Below are 16,898 nucleotides of genomic sequence, written 5' to 3'. Positions count from 1 at the left end.
ATTTGTGTAGTGTTGAGGCAAGTTGGCATCTGCCTTGGCGGGTCAGCGATCTGGGACAAGATAACGAGCCCTGTTGGAAGTTCCCGCTGATAACGCAGATGTATAGTTACGTTAGTGAGAGATGGAGCGAGGGAGCTCGCTAGTATGGCCGGAGATTTCAGTGTGGATGTGAGCCTCCCTGAGAGAAACTAAGTGTATTCTTTGTTTTCCATCGGTGTTTTTTTCTTTCTGTATTTGAGCACCTGTGTGAATGAATGTACGTAAACAGATGGAAGTGTGTGTGCACTTGACTCAGCGTTCGTGCTTGACCCAGTGCGCGTGCTTGACCCATTTTCCTACTCATCCATCTACACTCATGAAGGTGTAGATACATATACCCATCCATATTCCCATGAAGGTTCCACCTGTGTACGATAAATAAACCGTACAGTTATTATCTATTCTGTTTGTATATATGTCGTGCCTAATAGCGGGAGTTGCCTAGCAAGCAGAATTTTCCTGAAAGTTGAATTTTCATACATTTTTAAACATGAAATGATGTGGTTTAGAGTTTCATTATACATGAAAATTTTTGGGAGTGTAATCAATTCGAGCAGAGCCAAACTAACCTAAGCGACTTAACTCTCCTAATCTAACCTATCACGATAACGTCGGTAATTAAGGTACGTAATATACAAATAATTTGTATTTGGAATGAAAAATTAATTTAGAATTAAATAATTTGGAAATAATTATTTGAACATTAAGAAAATCATTCTGCCTGTTAAGTAAATTAGGCCTTGCTTACTAGGCCAAGTAGAGTGGTTATGGCTGTGTGCGAAATGTAGTACGGAACTTCTCTCTACTGCTTGCATGAATGAATAAGTTGAAGCATGCGCCCAGCATCAGGAACCTTCAGATATATCAGCATCTTGAGGTTATCTTGAGATGATTTCGAGGCTTACCGTCCCCGCGGCCCGGTCCTTGACCAGGCCTTCTTTTTGTTATACATCCCCAGCAAGCAGCCCCGTAGCAGCTGTAATTCCCAGGTACCTATTTACTGCTAGATGAACAGGTGAATCAGGGTGAAAGAAACTGTCCATTTGTTTCCGCCTCCACCGGGCGATCGAACCCATAACCTTAGGACTACGAATCCCGAGCAGTGTCCTCTCAGCCGTCAGGGAGCTCTGTTGCATACCTACAGGAGATGTCATAATTTAGGCCCACGTCAAGAAAAACTGTTCGACAATAGCCATTAAAAAATAGCAAATAGGTTTCTAAGGAGTTAAAGAGTGAATTTAAGCGTAACTGTCTGGGACTAGAATGGTGGCAGTCGCACTACAGTCAACACTAAGGAAAACAAAATAGGAGTGTGCCTTAATGCTAATAGTGAGTGCCTTGACATATATTGGCGAGCTGTCCTCGACCCCGACGCAGTTGGCGCCTGACAGCTGAGTGGACAGCGCTCGGGATTCGTAGTCCTGAGGTTCCGGGTTCGATCCCCGGTGGAGGCGGAAATAAATGGGCAGAGTTTCTTACACCCTGATGCCCCTATTCACCTAGCAGTAAATAGGTACCTGGGAGTTACAGCTGCTACGGGGCTGCTTCCTGGTGATGTGTAACAAAAAGGAGGCCTGGTCTAGGACCGGGCCGCGGGGACGCTAAGCCCCGGAAGCACCTCAAGATAACCTGATGGGCCGTCAACTGTGCTCTCGTCCACATTTCCAGCTGGAAGTAGGCTGACGAATAAGGAAGTAAGTAAGTAATTATCAAAAGAAGGCACCAAACCGAGAAGGCTATGTAGCACCATCAAATGCGCAAAATAATCAGAGGGCGCTAAATATCACCAAGGATGCCAATACGAGAACAAAAACGCATAAGGCGAACGATATCAAAAGTATCCGAGTCACCAAGAATTCTATCGAGGGACAAGTGACCGCGAGGGACGGTCGGAAAGCAAGACACGCTCGTCCTGGAAGTCAGGACATTCAAGAAGGACATGCACGTCCGTAAGAGGGACAATGCAACTAGGACAATAAGGAGCAGGGCTGCGCTCCATCAAGTGACCATGGGTTAAGCGAGTATGGCCACTACGCAACCTCGCCAGAGCTGTTTCCCACCGCCGGTTACGGTGGAAGGAGGACGGCCACGAGGAAACACAACATTTAAGAGTACGTAGCTTGTTACCAGAAACAGACAACCAAGAAGCCTGCCAACGGGGTAAGGACTGAGGAATGGATAACCGGGTAAAAGTCGGAATACGGAACGCCTTTACGAGAGATGGGACAAGAGCGGACAGCTTCCTTGGCGGCAGCATCCGCACGCTCATTTAAAGACACACCAATATGGCTGGGAACCCAACAAAACTCAACCGACTTAAATTTACTGTGAACAAGAAACAGCCAATGTTGGATCTCGACAACTACTGGATGAACCAGATTAAAGGACCCGAGAGCCATGAGGGCACTACGAGAGTCAACAACAACTACAAAGGAAGACTGACAACGAGAAAGCAGGAGACGAAGAGCATAGAGAATAGCATAAAGTTCCGCTGTAAAGATGCTAGTCTCCGGAGGTAAGCGACACATATAAGTGCGATCAGGAAAAACAACAGAGTAGCCAACACCGTCCGCCGACTTAGACCCATCGGTGAAGACAGAAACGGAGCGGGAGTGAGAAGAAAAGTGCTCAAGGAAAAGGCATTTTAGAACCGTGAGAGGGGTAAAAGCTTTAGTGATACGGGTCAAGGAAGTACAAAACCGCGGAAGAGGAACTCTCCACGGGGGCAAAGAAGGAACAACACGAGGAGAAACATTAGAAATACGAACGGAAAGAGAATCCTGCAGGCGAGATAACCGGACAGAAAGAGGGAGCTGATGAAGAGGAACAGAAACCGCAGGAGGGGTAAAAGTTAAAGCACGACAGAGGCGAGAGGAAGGATGTTGTAAGGACCGCGCAAGATAGCGAAGACAGTAGCGATCACGGCGGTCCTGGAGAGACAGGAAGCCAGCGTCAACATACAGGCTAAGGATGGGAGTCGAACGAAAGGCACCAGAACTGAGGCGCAACCCAGTATGGTGCAAAGCATCAAGACGGCGAAGAGTAGGAGAAGCAGACGAGTAAGCAGGGCAACCATAATCAAGCTTAGACAGGACGAGAGAGGAATGTAAAGCAAGGAGAGTGCGCCTATCCGCTCCCCAAGAAGTATGGGACAAGACCCGAAGGAGGGCCTTAGAGCACTCAACACGAAGGTAAGAGATATGGGGAGACCAAGACAAACGAGTGTCAAGGAATAACCCCAAAAGCTTTGCGGATTCTTTGTATTCATGGGGATGATCATAAAGTGACAAAGAGGGACGAAGAACAACCCGTTTCCGAGTAAAAGTCATGGCACAAGTCTTAGAAGTAGAGAACTTGAAGCCATGATCGGTGGCCCAAGACGACACGGCATCAATTGCAAGTTGAAGCCGGCGCTGAAGGAGAGGCGAATCATCACCCTGACAGCAAAGGGTAAGATCATCGACATAGAGAGCGGAGAAGACACCAGAAGGAAGAGAGGAAAGAAGACCATTGAGGGCAACCAGAAAAAGAGTAGTGCTCAGAACACTACCCTGGGGCACACCTTCATATTGCTGAAAAGAAGCAGAGAGCGCGGTACCAAGGCGCACCCGAAAGGAACGACGAGAGAGGAAGCTGCGGAGAAAGAGAGGGAGACGACCACGAAGGCCAAAAGAATGAAGTTGAGATAGAATATGATATCGCCAAGTGGTGTTGTAAGCCTTTTCCAGGTCAAAAAGGACGGCAACAACGGAGGTCTTCGCAACAAAAGCAGTACGAATATAGACCTCCAAGTTCACCAGGACATCTGTCGTGCTGCGGCACTTGCGGAAACCAAATTAAGAAGGGGAGAGGAGGTGATGGTGTTCCAGGAACCACATCAGACGAACGTTAACCATACGTTCAAAGAGTTTGCAGACACAACTTGTGAGAGCAATAGGGCGAAAGTCCTTAGGGGAAGTACCCAGAGACCCCGGTTTGCGAATAGGGAGGACAACGGCATCGAGCCAGTCCTCAGGGACTGACGACGACTCCCAGATCCGATTATACAGACTCAGTAAATACTGAGACGTGCACGGAGGGAGATGGCGAAGCATCTCATAATGAATACCATCGGAGCCCGCCGCCGTAGAACCGCAGAGGGCCAGGGCAGAACGAAGTTCAGAGAGAGAGAAGGGATCATTATAGGGAAGTTGAAGACGAGTGCAGAAATCTAAAGGACGAGACTCAAGAACAGGTTTACGAAGAAGAAAAGACTGGGGAAGATGAAGACCAGAGCTAACAGAAGAAAAGTGGGAACCCAGTTCGGAAGCGACCTGCAACGGGTCCGCCACAAGAGTATCATGGAGGTGAAGGACCGGTGAAACATCGGGAACGAATTTACCCGCTATCTTGCGGATACGCTTCCAGATCTGGGCCAGAGGAGTTTCGGACGTAATTGTTGAGACATAAGATGCCCAACATTCACGTTTAGCCGTACGGATGGCCCTACGGGCCACCGCACTCGCTTTCCGAAAGAAAAGAAAAGAATCGGTCGTCTGCCTACGGCGGTGCCTCTTCCAGGCTGCACGCTTACAGCGGACAGCCCGAGCACAGTTCGCATTCCACCAGGGAACGCACTTCCGTGGACCCCGGGAGGAAGAGCGAGGGATAGAGCGGAGGGCAGCGTTGAAGACAGTGTCATGAAAAAGGAGGAGAGCGCGAGAGAGAGGCAGAAGGGAGAGGTCAGAGAGAGCAGCACTGAGGGTAAATAGGGTCCAGTCCGCCTTAGCAAACTGCCACCTAGGGAAAGAGAGGGAAGGGCGAAAAGAGAAAAAGGAAACAAGGATGGGGAAATGATCACTTCCATGGAGGTCATCAAGAACCTGCCACGTGAAATTTAAGTGAAGAGAAGAAGAGCAGAGAGAAAGATCAAGACAAGAAAGGGTGCGAGTCCGAGAGTCCAAATGAGTGGGCTCACCAGAATTCAGAAGAGACAGGGAAGAAGAGAGGAGAAACGGCTCAAGAAGGCGACCCCGGGTATTCGTCAGAACGCCACCCCAAAGAGAATGACGACAATTGAAGTCACCCAGCAGGAGCACAGGCTCCAGTAAGGAGTCTAGGTGTTTCAAATCAAGGAGAGAAAGCGGGACACTCGGTGGGAGATAAATGGAACAAACAGTGTACCATTTCCCCACAAAGACACGATCAGCAGAACAATGGAGAGGTGAAGGAAAAAGTAAAGGAACAAAGGGAACATCAGCACGAATCAAAAGAGTAGAAGAATTAGAAGCCCCAGCAACAGCTGGGGGGGGAGGAGAGAAAGGAATAGCCACGAAAACGACCAGGACGAGCACCAAGCATCGGCTCCTGGAGACAGACACAAAGGGGTGAAAACCGCGAAATCAAAAGTTGGAGTTCGAGGAAATTAGCGTAATAACCTCGAACGTTCCATTGAAGAATGGACAACGACGAGAAGAGAAAGGACAAAAACAGAGAACAAGGAAGAAACAAAGGCGAAAGAGCAACAGAGCACTTTAAAGAATATCAGGGTTGGGATCAGGGTCAGCAAAGTCAGGGTTAGGGGGCATGGGTAAACTGAGCAAAGACGGAGGGAAGGAAATGGGAGAACAGATCAGAGGTGGACGGGCGGGGTCCGGAGGAGGAGGAGGAGACAACGGAGAGGAGCAGTCAAGGACAGCAGCAGGAAGAGGAGGGGTAGAAAGAGGGGAGCGTACCTCAGCAAGGGCAGCAACTGAGAGGGAAGCGGGGGCTAAAGAAACCTCCATAGCAGGAACAGGGGGCGCAACCACCGAAATGGGAGGGGAAGGAGCGAGAGAGGCAGAAGTAGGGGCCGAGGAAGAAAGCGAAACCTTCTTACCTGCTGGGGAGGAGGAAGGAGAGGAGCCAGGTTTACGCTTCTGACGTAAAGAGACCGGTGTCCCAGCAACCACGTACTGGGCAACGGATTCTAGTGTCTCAACAGGAGAAGCTGAACGAGAGCACACATGACAGCCGTTTGGAGAGCGATGGACATCAGCCCGCACCGACAGGCGGCGGGGAGAGTCAAGAGACGGAGGGGAAGGATGGGAAGGAGGAACGGAGGGAGACGAGGAAGAAGACACAGGAGACACGACAGACCGGGTAGAAGGAAGGGGAACCCCAGACAGAGGACCAGGAGGAGGATCCTTCGGGAGAGAACCCAAAGGAACAGAGGAGGGGGCAGTGGGCGCATCAGGGTCCAAGGCCCGGAAACGGTTGTGAGTCTGAGGAAGGCGGGAAGGACGAGGAGAGGAAGAGCGCAACACGCGAGCATAAGAGATATTAGCATAAGGCGGGAGCCAGCGAACCTGGCGCCTCGCCTCAGGAAAAGATAAACGCTCCCGGTGCTTCAGGTTAAGGACGGCCGCCTCAAGCTTGTAATGGACACACGCGCGGGAGAAGGTAGGATGGGCCTCACCGCAGTTGAGGCAACGAGCCTGGAGAGAAGTGCACTCCGACTTAGAGTGACCTTCGCCACCACACAAAGGACAGAGAGAGACAGTCCCAGAGCAGCGGAGGGCACCATGCCCAAACCTCCAGCACTTGTTGCAGAGCCGAGGAGAAGGAATATACTCCTGGACAGAGCACCTGGCACCAGCAAGAATGACAGAGGGCGGAAGGGTCCTACCATCAAAGGTAATCTTCACAACCCGGAGGGGTTGACGGCGACTACCACGAGGGGGACGAGTAAACGTGTCCACCTGGAGAATAGAATGGCCCTGGGCAGCGAGGATATGTCGAATATCGTCGTGGCAGTCGCGCAGGTCCCGAACACCGGTCGCAACATGGGGCGGGAGCAGAATAGTGCCAACACTGGCATTCAACTGAGCGTTCTTCGAGACCCGAACAGGGGTCTCGCCAAGGCAGGATAAGGCAGCCAAGCGGGAAGCAGCATCCTGAGAAGGAGCAGCAACGACACATGTACCGAGACGAGTGGGGTTGGAGGTAACAGAGGCATCCACGGAATCAACGAGATGTCGATGGAGGGAGAAATCGTCAGGAGGCGCAGAATCAAGAGGGAGGAGATCAAAATATTTGGCCCACGAAGCGGGACCAAACAAGGCTTGATAGGTAGCAGAACTGGAGGGAATCGAGCGAGGGCGGCGGTGAGAACCCCCAGAGAGAGAGGGGTTAAAAGGCGCAGTAGTTACAACTAGAGAAGGAGCCGCGCCAGGGGACGAGGTAGTCACCACTGGGGGCTTGGGGCTTGACCCAACCACAGAGGAGGGAGGGGAGCCAGGGGAAGGAGTCAGAGAGGCCAAAGGAGGAGCAAGGTCGGGGCCCAATGCAGCGGAGGCTACAGAGCCCGGTCATCCAATACGGACCGACTCGGGGGCTTGGTCGCCCACCCCACGAGCCTGAGAAGGTAAACCAGAAGCAGTCGAAACAGGGTTTATCATCATGACGAAAAGAAGAATTCATTCACGAATGTGCCCCCACACCCACCATGGAGCCACAGTTAGAGGCAGGACACCCAACAAGAAGCTATCGCCGATCTTGCCGGGGCCTCCTAGGTGTGCGTCGTAAGTATACGCCCCACAAACGCCACCTTAAGAAACCGACAGTCCGTCGAGATCGGGTTCAGTGACGAAAGGAGGATTGACAATAAAAGGTTCCCCTCGCTCTCGACGTCGGGTACTACAGTTCTACGGGTGCAAGAGTATGCCTCCTCAAGCACCCGGGCGTCAAAATAGTAGTAGTCCAAGGGAAGAACCAGAACAAGCAAAAGGTCGGCAGGAAACGGCAAGCAGATAGGAGAAGAGGGGGGAGAAAAACGAAACAGAAGGAAAAGGAAAAGGTGCCCAGCAGAATTGGAGAGGACGGCAGCAGGAGCACAAGGCTAGAAAAGGACAGAGGACTGTCCCAAGGAGCATCACACTCTGGCAGCCGCCCACTAAGCCCCCACAAGGGCAACAACGAGCTGAGCGGGGAGGGGGTCCACACTAAAGATTTGGTTGTGGAGGAGATTCCCGCCCGAAGGTCGGCCATCTCGGCGCGCAGATTGAACGCCCCTGGCTGGACTTTCTTTCCACACCTCGCCTGGGACTCATCTTTGAATTCAGATGGCTTTTTTGGGCCAGTGTGTGCTCACTGCAGCTACCCAGGGGCTCACAGCCCCGGGGGAGGCCGGAGCCTCACTAATGGACGCCTCCCCGAGCGGGGGCGCCATGTACGTTGACAGCAAGTTCCAGAGAGGAAAACGTCTGCTGGAAAATGAGTCGGCTGATGCTGCGCCAAAGCGAGATGCTAAGAGAATGTCTTTGCCTTCAGAAGACCTTTCTCCTGTGGTACCTCATTCCTCGTTTGTGGTTGTCCTAATCCAGTCAGAATCAGCTCAGTGCGTGGTTGCAAATCCTCGTACCTTAGGTGCAGCAATTGAGGCTTCGGTATTGTGGCCACATTGCCTGCCTGAGACCGCGTGTACCCTGGGTAGGGGTGCAGCACTGAAGCTACACATCAAAAAGGAGGCTCTATCACACATCCGTGTATCCGACATTATTAAGTTGGGGGACTGGCCCGTCAGGTGCCGACAGGTATTGTCGCAGGAGCAGTCTCGGGCCCGGTATGGGAAGATTGGCCCAATGACCAGAGTGTTGATGTGGATAACATCCAGACCGCTCTGCATGTGTTAGGGGGTGCATCAGCGGGATTATTGGAAGTTACCGGGATTCGCGGAGCAGCAAACCCGACATCCATGGTCTGTGTAAAGTTCGATGGGCCCCTCCCTGATCGGGTGGTACTACACAGAACCTCGTATCAGGTCCAGCCCTACAACTTCCCTGTGTAACGATGTTACGCTTGTTATCTATTGGGGCACAGTCGCCTCGCCTGCCATAATGAAGCACACTGTGCAAACTGCGGCAAAACAGGCCATACAGACAGATATAACGGTGGGTGCAACTTCAGGGGAAGGTCAAGCTTCCCATGACCTTGGAGTCATTGGATATGGGTTTGTGGATTACCTGACCTAGCAGTTTATGCCTTTGGGGAGATCTCCCATCCCCCCCCCCTGGCGTATGCATTAATGATATATAATGCATATGCCAGCCAGTCCAAGCCTAATCTTAAGATAATTCTCCTATCTCTCAATTTATTCTTTACCTACTCTTCACAGCAAGTCTTTGTCACCCACATTGAACAATATTCTAAGTCTTCACCACCCCAAAACTTGCCTCGCCACCCAACTTTTACCTTACCATACATCTTTGCTACCCATCATTTGGTTTGGATTAAACATTCAAGGTTAAATGTTTGCCCTTGATCACCTAGCAGCAATTGAGGATACAGATGTAAACTGATTGGAGAGTCGCGTTCCGAGTGTAAACTAGTAGAACGTAAGTCAAGAAACTGATCCAGTGATCCAGTAGTATGATCCACAATAGACTTGAGAATGGTCCAGGACGGACCGAAACGTCGTTGTCCCTTCACCTTCTAGTGTGTGGTCTGGTCAACATACTTCAGCCACGTTATTGTGACTCGTCGTCTGCACATGATCCAGTAATTTGTTCCGCAAATCCACAACCCAGTTACCAAACCAGTATTTACCCAGGTATTTCCTAAATCTAAACTTATCTTCATTTAAAGCCTTATCAATAGCTTCCTTGTTATGCCCATTCATCCACTTGTACACTTCAATCATGTCACGTTAAGGTTTTTCCAACATCTCTTCATACGGAAGCTTTCTAATTTGCGGGATTAACTTTGTCATCCTAACTGACGTGTTCTAGTGAATTATGTCCACTCTTTAGTATGGCGACCAAAACTGAACGGCATAATGTAAATGGGGCCTAAAAACAATACGTTAATAAACCCAGCCGACTTATTGCTAACTCTTCTTTAAATAAATCTATGGGAAAGAAAAGCTCTCAGCCTGCTAACAAGAGTGTACAAATCCACAAGGGCCGGGACGAGGATTCGAACCTGCGTCCGAGAGCATCCCAGACGCTGCCGTAATCGACTGAGCTACGACATGGTCAAAAGGAGTTGAAACCGAAGTTCTACTGAACTTACTGGATCCTGCAGCCTCTCCGAGGCACAAACCAGTGTTAGTGTAACAAGAATGTGAAGTTGACTACGTCCATCTAGTTCCACCCGCTCCTCCCCAGAACTAGTTGTTAAATAAGCACTTTACCTTGACTCCTCTGATCCAACACTTGTCCACACGGGCCACACTCCTGAAAAAATATTTTTTACATATATTTAGGGCAAGTATAAGTAAGTAATTATCAAAAGAATGCACCAAACCGGGAAGGCTATGTAGCACCAGGGTAAGTATAAAGTTTATTTCAAATACAATCGAGAAGGAAAATACAATTATGAATTTCAAGAACACTGGAACCAATCACTGGAAAAGGTGTAATTGCAATGGAGATTAATAACAGATTGTATCAACAATAGCGAGTAGGCAAGACTGATAAGACTGCAATAGCCTAACGGAGTACATTTTTGTCTCTGACTCATGAGGCTATGGTTAAGCATCAATGTTCTTTTAAAGTTACATAGAAACACATTATCTTATTAGGGTCTTCCACTAAAAACAAACCTTTTGCTAACCTTAGATAAACGTACTGTGTATTATTAATTTATTTAGCTGTTTATTGGCCTAAATTATATTAATAACATGCTTAAAACCTCTTAAGTACAGAATATGGTCTCTGAGCACCAAACCAACGTTAGAAGCCTAGTGATTACATTGTTAAAAATTACCATTTACAGGTGAAACCATTTCATATCGCAGAGTAAACAAGATGGAAACAATTATCTTCCACACTTATTTGCACAATTGCCATCCTGATATGACCACTCCATCGCCCCAGTCGTTAACATACTAAGTGCAGGCGATGAGTCACAATAACGTGGCTGAAGTAGTTTGACCAGACCACACACTAGCAGGTGAAGGGATGACGACGTTTCGGTCCGTCCTGGACCATTCACAAGTCGACTTGAGAATGGTCCAGGATCGAAATGTCGTCGTCAACACACTAAACAATCTAGGGCGACTTGTTGCTAAACATTACAAGTCACCATTACCTTAGCTACAAGACACGTTGTGCATATTATCAAACTACCTTTAATGTCATAATGCAGCAGTTTGCGCCCTTAAAATACAGATAGACAAACTCCTCAGGAACCGTAGGGGAACCTTTGACAAGCCGCCGGCTTCCTGTTGCCGTAGAGGGCACTATGGAGAAATGGTGGCCCTCTGGTAAATTTAAGTCAATATTACCTAGGAGTTATGATGTACCAGCCATTGAACATCTGGGACTCACAGTTAATATGAAAACAATCCTTAAGAATAGTTAAACGAATCATTGACTTAAACGAACAACATTGAATATTGAACTGTACGAGTCTCTGTTGTGGTCCCATCTGGCCTACTGTGTCCTAATATGGAAACTTCACTTCAAAAACACATCAATGATTTTCCGCTTTGGAGAAAGTTCAAGACAGCAACAACAATCATGCCAGAACTTGTTCAACTGTCACTACCACGAATCTTTGAAGGACTAACACTATAAATGTTTAAATTGTTATAGATTTTGATAGATTAGCCTATAAATTTTGCTAGAAATTACCTACTTAATATTATCTGTTAGATTAAGGCCCTGCCCGAAGCGCTATGCGTACTAGTGGCTTTACAAGAATGTAAACACATCATGCCATGTACTCTCAGAAACCCAATGTAACTTCTTATAGATATATAAATAAATGAATAACAGCCGAGGCCTTTGTAATACTATTTTAATGCATTGCTTTATACTTTGTAAAGTCTTTTAGAGAAGTGCTTTGTATTTATAACCTCCAACTTTGTCAGTATTACAAATTAAAAAAAAAAAATTTAATACTGACCAAATTGGAGGCTATTAATACAGACCACTTCTCTAAAATGTCATATTTGACACAGACAGGCTGGACAACAGCTTCAAGCTCAACAAGCCACAATGTAACACAGAAAATAGATGTGTTGTTTCCCCCATAGGGGGGATTAACCCATGAACCCGCTTAACCACTCAAGTCGTAAATGCAGAGTCATTCCTCTTGTTCACAATATACACAAGACAAATCCTCAATAAAATAAGGGTGGAGGGAGTAGGAAGGCTGACCTTTGACAAGGTGCCGCCATCCTGTCCCCGTCGAGGCCACTGTAGATGGTGGCCCTTAGGTCAATTCATCATAGGAGCCCTTCTCCTTCCATCATCCTGAATCATGCTCATCGTACTAACCTGCACCCCCTCAATCCCCCCCCCCCCACCATCTTCACACAATCTGTGGCCAAAATTTCTCGTTTCATTCAGATTTTCATCAAAATATGTCGAAGATTTCTCTTTGGGTTGTTTTAAGGGGCCTGACAGCCGAGTGGACAGCGCTTCGGATTCGTAATCCTGAGGTTCCGGGTTCGATCCCCGGTGGAGACTGAAACAAATGGGCACTTTCTTTCACCCTGATGACCCTGTTTACCTATCAGTAAATAAGTACCTGGGAGTTAGACAGCTGCTATGGGCTGCTTCCTGGGGATGTGTAAGAAAAAGAAGGCCTGGTCGAGGACCGGGCCGCGGGGACGCTAAGCCCCGAAATCATCTCAAGATAACCTTAAGATTGCTGGCTAACTACTGGCGTGGCTATTAAGGCCACCACAAGCGCCCTAATGACTTAACTAGCGGGTACACCTATGGCTGCCACCTGACAATCTCCTCTATATTTTGTCTAAATACATATAATATACAAAATAATAACGAATAACAACATGAAGTACACACCTCGTACAATTCTTTCTTTATTATGATTGATTAATGATATCTGTAACACATTTATTTTTTGCACACTGGTAATCAACGTGACCCTTGCCAGGCGGCGGCTGGTCGACAACTGAGCCACACGTTAAGAAGTGGGACTCCCAGACGCGCCACTCACCCTTACTTCACTATAATATCTAAACTGTCAACCTCTAATACAGTTAAGCATCTGACCACCAGAGGCGCTAATGTTCCCCTGTTATTACGCCATCCATATAATAATTGCTCTCATTATTCATTGTTGCAACGTTTCATGCCCGAAACGCTTTGCGTAATAGTGGCTTTAGGCATTGTATGTACTAGCCCTATCTATAAATCCATCACTCTTTGTAAAATCTCTTGTATGTATGTACCTTACCTAAATAAACATTTGATTTGATTTGAAATACATTCATGTTCTGTAGTGACTGTGTCAGACCTCGAAGGAAGAATTGAAACACCCTTCTGAAGATGTATTATTAAATACGAAAATACTTAAGGAAATTCCTGTTTCAATTCTTCCTTCCTGGTCTGACACTCACATTTTCATCACGTGTTAATTGTCGTGATTTACACGCAGATTTTGTAGTGTATATACGACAACTTCAGGAAAGTAATGAGTAGCGGATTTAGTCTAAACAATAATATATGCGTTTTGTTTTTAGTGCCAAATTATCTGGCAAATATACATTTGGAGATGAAGCTCAATCCTTCCTGTAGCCCAATCTTTCCTGTAGCCCAATCCTTCTTGTAGCCCAATCCTTCCTGTAGACCAATCCTTCATGTAGCTCAATCCTTCCTGTAGCCCAATCTTTCCTGTAGCCCAATCCTTCTTGTTGACCAATCCTTCCTGTAGCCCAATCCTTCCTTCCAAATCCGATTTGTAATATAATATTATTGGAGGTGTTGTGGTTTCTGTTCTAGGTTCAGGATTGTACCTGGTCCAGGTGTCATCATGTCCGCGGTTGTTCAACGTCCTCCCAGCAAGCATAAGAAATATTGCCGGAACAACCGTGGACATTTTCAAGAGGAAACTAGATTTATTCCTCCAAGGAGTGCCGGACCAACCGGGCTGTGGTGGGTATGTGGGCCTACGGGCCGCTCCAAGCAACAGCCTGGTGGACCAAACTCTCACAAGTCGAGCCTGGCCTCGGGCCGGGCTTGGGGAGTAGAAGAACTCCCAGAACCCCATCAACCAGGTACCAGGTATCGACCAGGTATCTTCTGTCGCGTTTATTTCTTTGTTGCTATATCCATTGTTCACCAACACTTCAGTTAACTTTCAAACTCCGTACTCACGTTGCTCCATTCTGAGCAGTGGGTAAGGGCTCGACGAATATAAGTGTTTAGAACACTGGCTTTGTGTCTTTGGAAGCACTCACTCCTACTGTTTAGGCATAATCCTATGTTTGTAGGCTTAGTATATACGCTACTGCTTAGAGATGCTCCTGTTAAATTGTGCGTTTATTTGTCTACTTATACTGAATCCTTTTAAAGTGTGTCCTTATCTGTCATTTGCATCAAACTTCATCCCTCCTACTGACCTGTTTGGTAGTGAGTTCTGCTAATCGTGGATTGATGTTACGTAGCTCATTTAGCTTCATAATAGTTGGATGGCAGAAATAAAAAGGCTTCAATTAAACAGAGCAGAAATTTATGAGAATGATGTTCAAAAATATCAAATAGTTATTATTTTATCTGTAGAAAACGATGTCTTACAGACAGGGTAAAAAAAAAAAATGAATGTAATGAAACATCATTTACATGGCGAGAGCCAGAGGCTCCCTGGAGCTATCCAGGCTGATATGGATGTACTAGATTTTGGCATCAGTCAGTGTGAATGGAGTTCTACTGAATTACAATCTCTCAGCAAATGAACTTTTTTTCACCCTCATTGTTTGCTGTGATCGCCAACATGGTATTTAGAAAAAGTTGATCTGCTGCTGACCTCTTGCTAAATCTCTCCACTAAGTGACATTAGACACTGGATGAATCATAGATCAGCAGTGTTGTTGATCTAAATATAGCAGGTGCATCTGAGTGGGTCTGGATTAGTAGGAAAGCATCACGCACTAGCCCCAGTCACCATTCTGCAATATAAAAAAAATCCCCCATGCTTTCCACATCACTTTTTTATACCCAACATATGCCAAGTTCTGAAAGCGGCGGTTGGTCACATTTGTCCCAATCCCCACTACAGTTTTCAAAATATCCCAAACATCTCAATTTTGAGGCCTGAGCCATACTTTCGAGCCAAATTCTGGCTCTCTGCACGTATTCGCAGTTTGAAATTACGACTTTTTATACCCAACATATGCCAAGTACTGAAAGCGGCAGTGAGTCATATTTTGCACAAACTCCCCTGCAGCTTTCAAAATATCCGAAATATTCCAATTTCGAGGCCTGAGCCATATTTTGGAGCCAAATTCTGGCTCTCTGCACGTATTCGCAGTTTTAAATTACGACTTTTTTATACCCAACATATGCGAAGTACTGAAAGCGGCGTTTGGTGACATTTGACCCAAACCTCCCTGCAGTTTTCAAAATATCCTAAACATCCCAATTTCGAGGCCTGAGCCGTATTTTCGAGCCAAATTCTGGCTCTATGCACGTATACGCAGTTTGAAATTACGACTTTTTATACCCAGCATATGCCAAGTCTTGACAGCGGCAGTGAGTCACATTTTGCACAAACTCCCCTGCAGTTTTGGAAACATCCCAAATATCCCAATTTCGAGGCCTGAGCTATATTTTGGAGCCAAATTCTGGCTCTCTGCACGTATTCGACGTTTGAAATTACGACTTTATATACCCAACATATGCCAAGTACTGAAAGCGGCGATTGGTGACATTTGTCCCAAACCTCCCCGCAGTTTTCAAAATATCCCAAACATCCCAATTTCGAGGCCTGAGCCATATTTTTGAGCCAAATTCTGGCTCTATGCACGTATTCGCAGATTGAAATTACGACTTTTTTATACCCAACATATACCAAGTACTGAAAGCGGCGTTTGGTCACATTTGTCTCAATCCTTCTTGCAGTTTTCAAAATATCCCAAACATCCCAATTTCGAGGCCTGAGCCATATTTTGGAGCCAAATTCTAGCTCTCTGCACGTATTCGTAGTTTGAAATTGCGACTTTTTTATACCCAACATATGCAAAGTACTGAAAGCGGCGTTTGGTGACATTTGTCCCAAACCCTCCTGCAGTTTTCAAAATATCCTAAACATCCCAATTTCGAGGCCTGAGCCGTATTTTGGAGCCAAATTCTGGTTCTATGCACGTATACGCAGTTTGAAATTACGACTTTTTATACCCAGCATATGCCAAGTCCTGATAGCGGCAGTGAGTCACATTTTGCACAAACTCCCCTGCAGTTTTGGAAACATCCCAAATATCAAAATTTCGAGGCCTGAGCTATATTTTGGAGCCAAATTCTGGCTCTCTGCACGTATTTTCAGTTTGAAGTTACGACTTTTTTATACCCAACATATGCGAAGTACTGAAAGCGGCGTTTGGTGACATTTGTCCCAAACCCCACTGCAGTTTTCAAAATATCCTAAACATCCCAATTTAGAGGCCTGAGCCGTATTTTGGAGCCAAATTCTGGCTCTATGCACGTATACGCAGTTTGAAATTACGACTTTTTATACCCAGCATATGCAAAGTCCTGATAGCGGCAGTGAGTCACATTTTGGACAAAACTCCCCTGCAGTTTTCGAAATATCCCAAATATCCCAATTTCGAGGCCTGAGCTATATTTTGGAGCCAAATTCTGGCTCTCTGCACGTATTCTCAGTTCGAAATTACGACTATTTTATACCCAACATATGCCAAGTAATGAGAGCGCCGTTTGGACACATATGTCCGAAACCCCCCTGCAGTTTTCAAAATATCCCAAACATCCCAATTTCGAGGCCTGAGCCATATTGTGGAGCCAAATTCTCGCTCTCTGCACGTATTCGCAGTTTGAAATTACGACTTTATATACCCAACACATTATAAGTACTGAAAGCGATGTTTGGTCACATTTGTCCCAAACCTCCCTGCAGTTTTCAAAATATCT

At 46.8% G+C, this 16,898-nt stretch overlaps 1 long non-coding RNA gene across 1 annotated transcript in view; it reads right to left on the bottom strand.

Moving 5' to 3' along the window:
- Nucleotides 1–13,324, bottom strand: part of LOC138360126 (uncharacterized) — a 62,272-nt gene extending 48,948 nt beyond the window's left edge. Inside the window, exons 1-2 of the long non-coding RNA XR_011226215.1 lie at nucleotides 12,816–13,324; nucleotides 10,190–10,232 (exon numbers count right to left, since the gene is read on the bottom strand). This is a non-coding gene — a long non-coding RNA (uncharacterized lncRNA). The remainder of the gene's footprint in view (nucleotides 1–10,189; nucleotides 10,233–12,815) is intronic.
- Nucleotides 13,325–16,898: the final 3,574 nt, after the last annotated feature.

Source organism: Procambarus clarkii, unplaced genomic scaffold, assembly GCF_040958095.1.
Source record: "Procambarus clarkii isolate CNS0578487 unplaced genomic scaffold, FALCON_Pclarkii_2.0 HiC_scaffold_97, whole genome shotgun sequence".
Taxonomy (NCBI): Eukaryota; Metazoa; Arthropoda; class Malacostraca; order Decapoda; family Cambaridae; genus Procambarus; species Procambarus clarkii.
The sequence above is the reverse complement of the archived record's forward strand: the minus strand, read 5'-3'. Positions and strand labels throughout refer to the sequence as shown.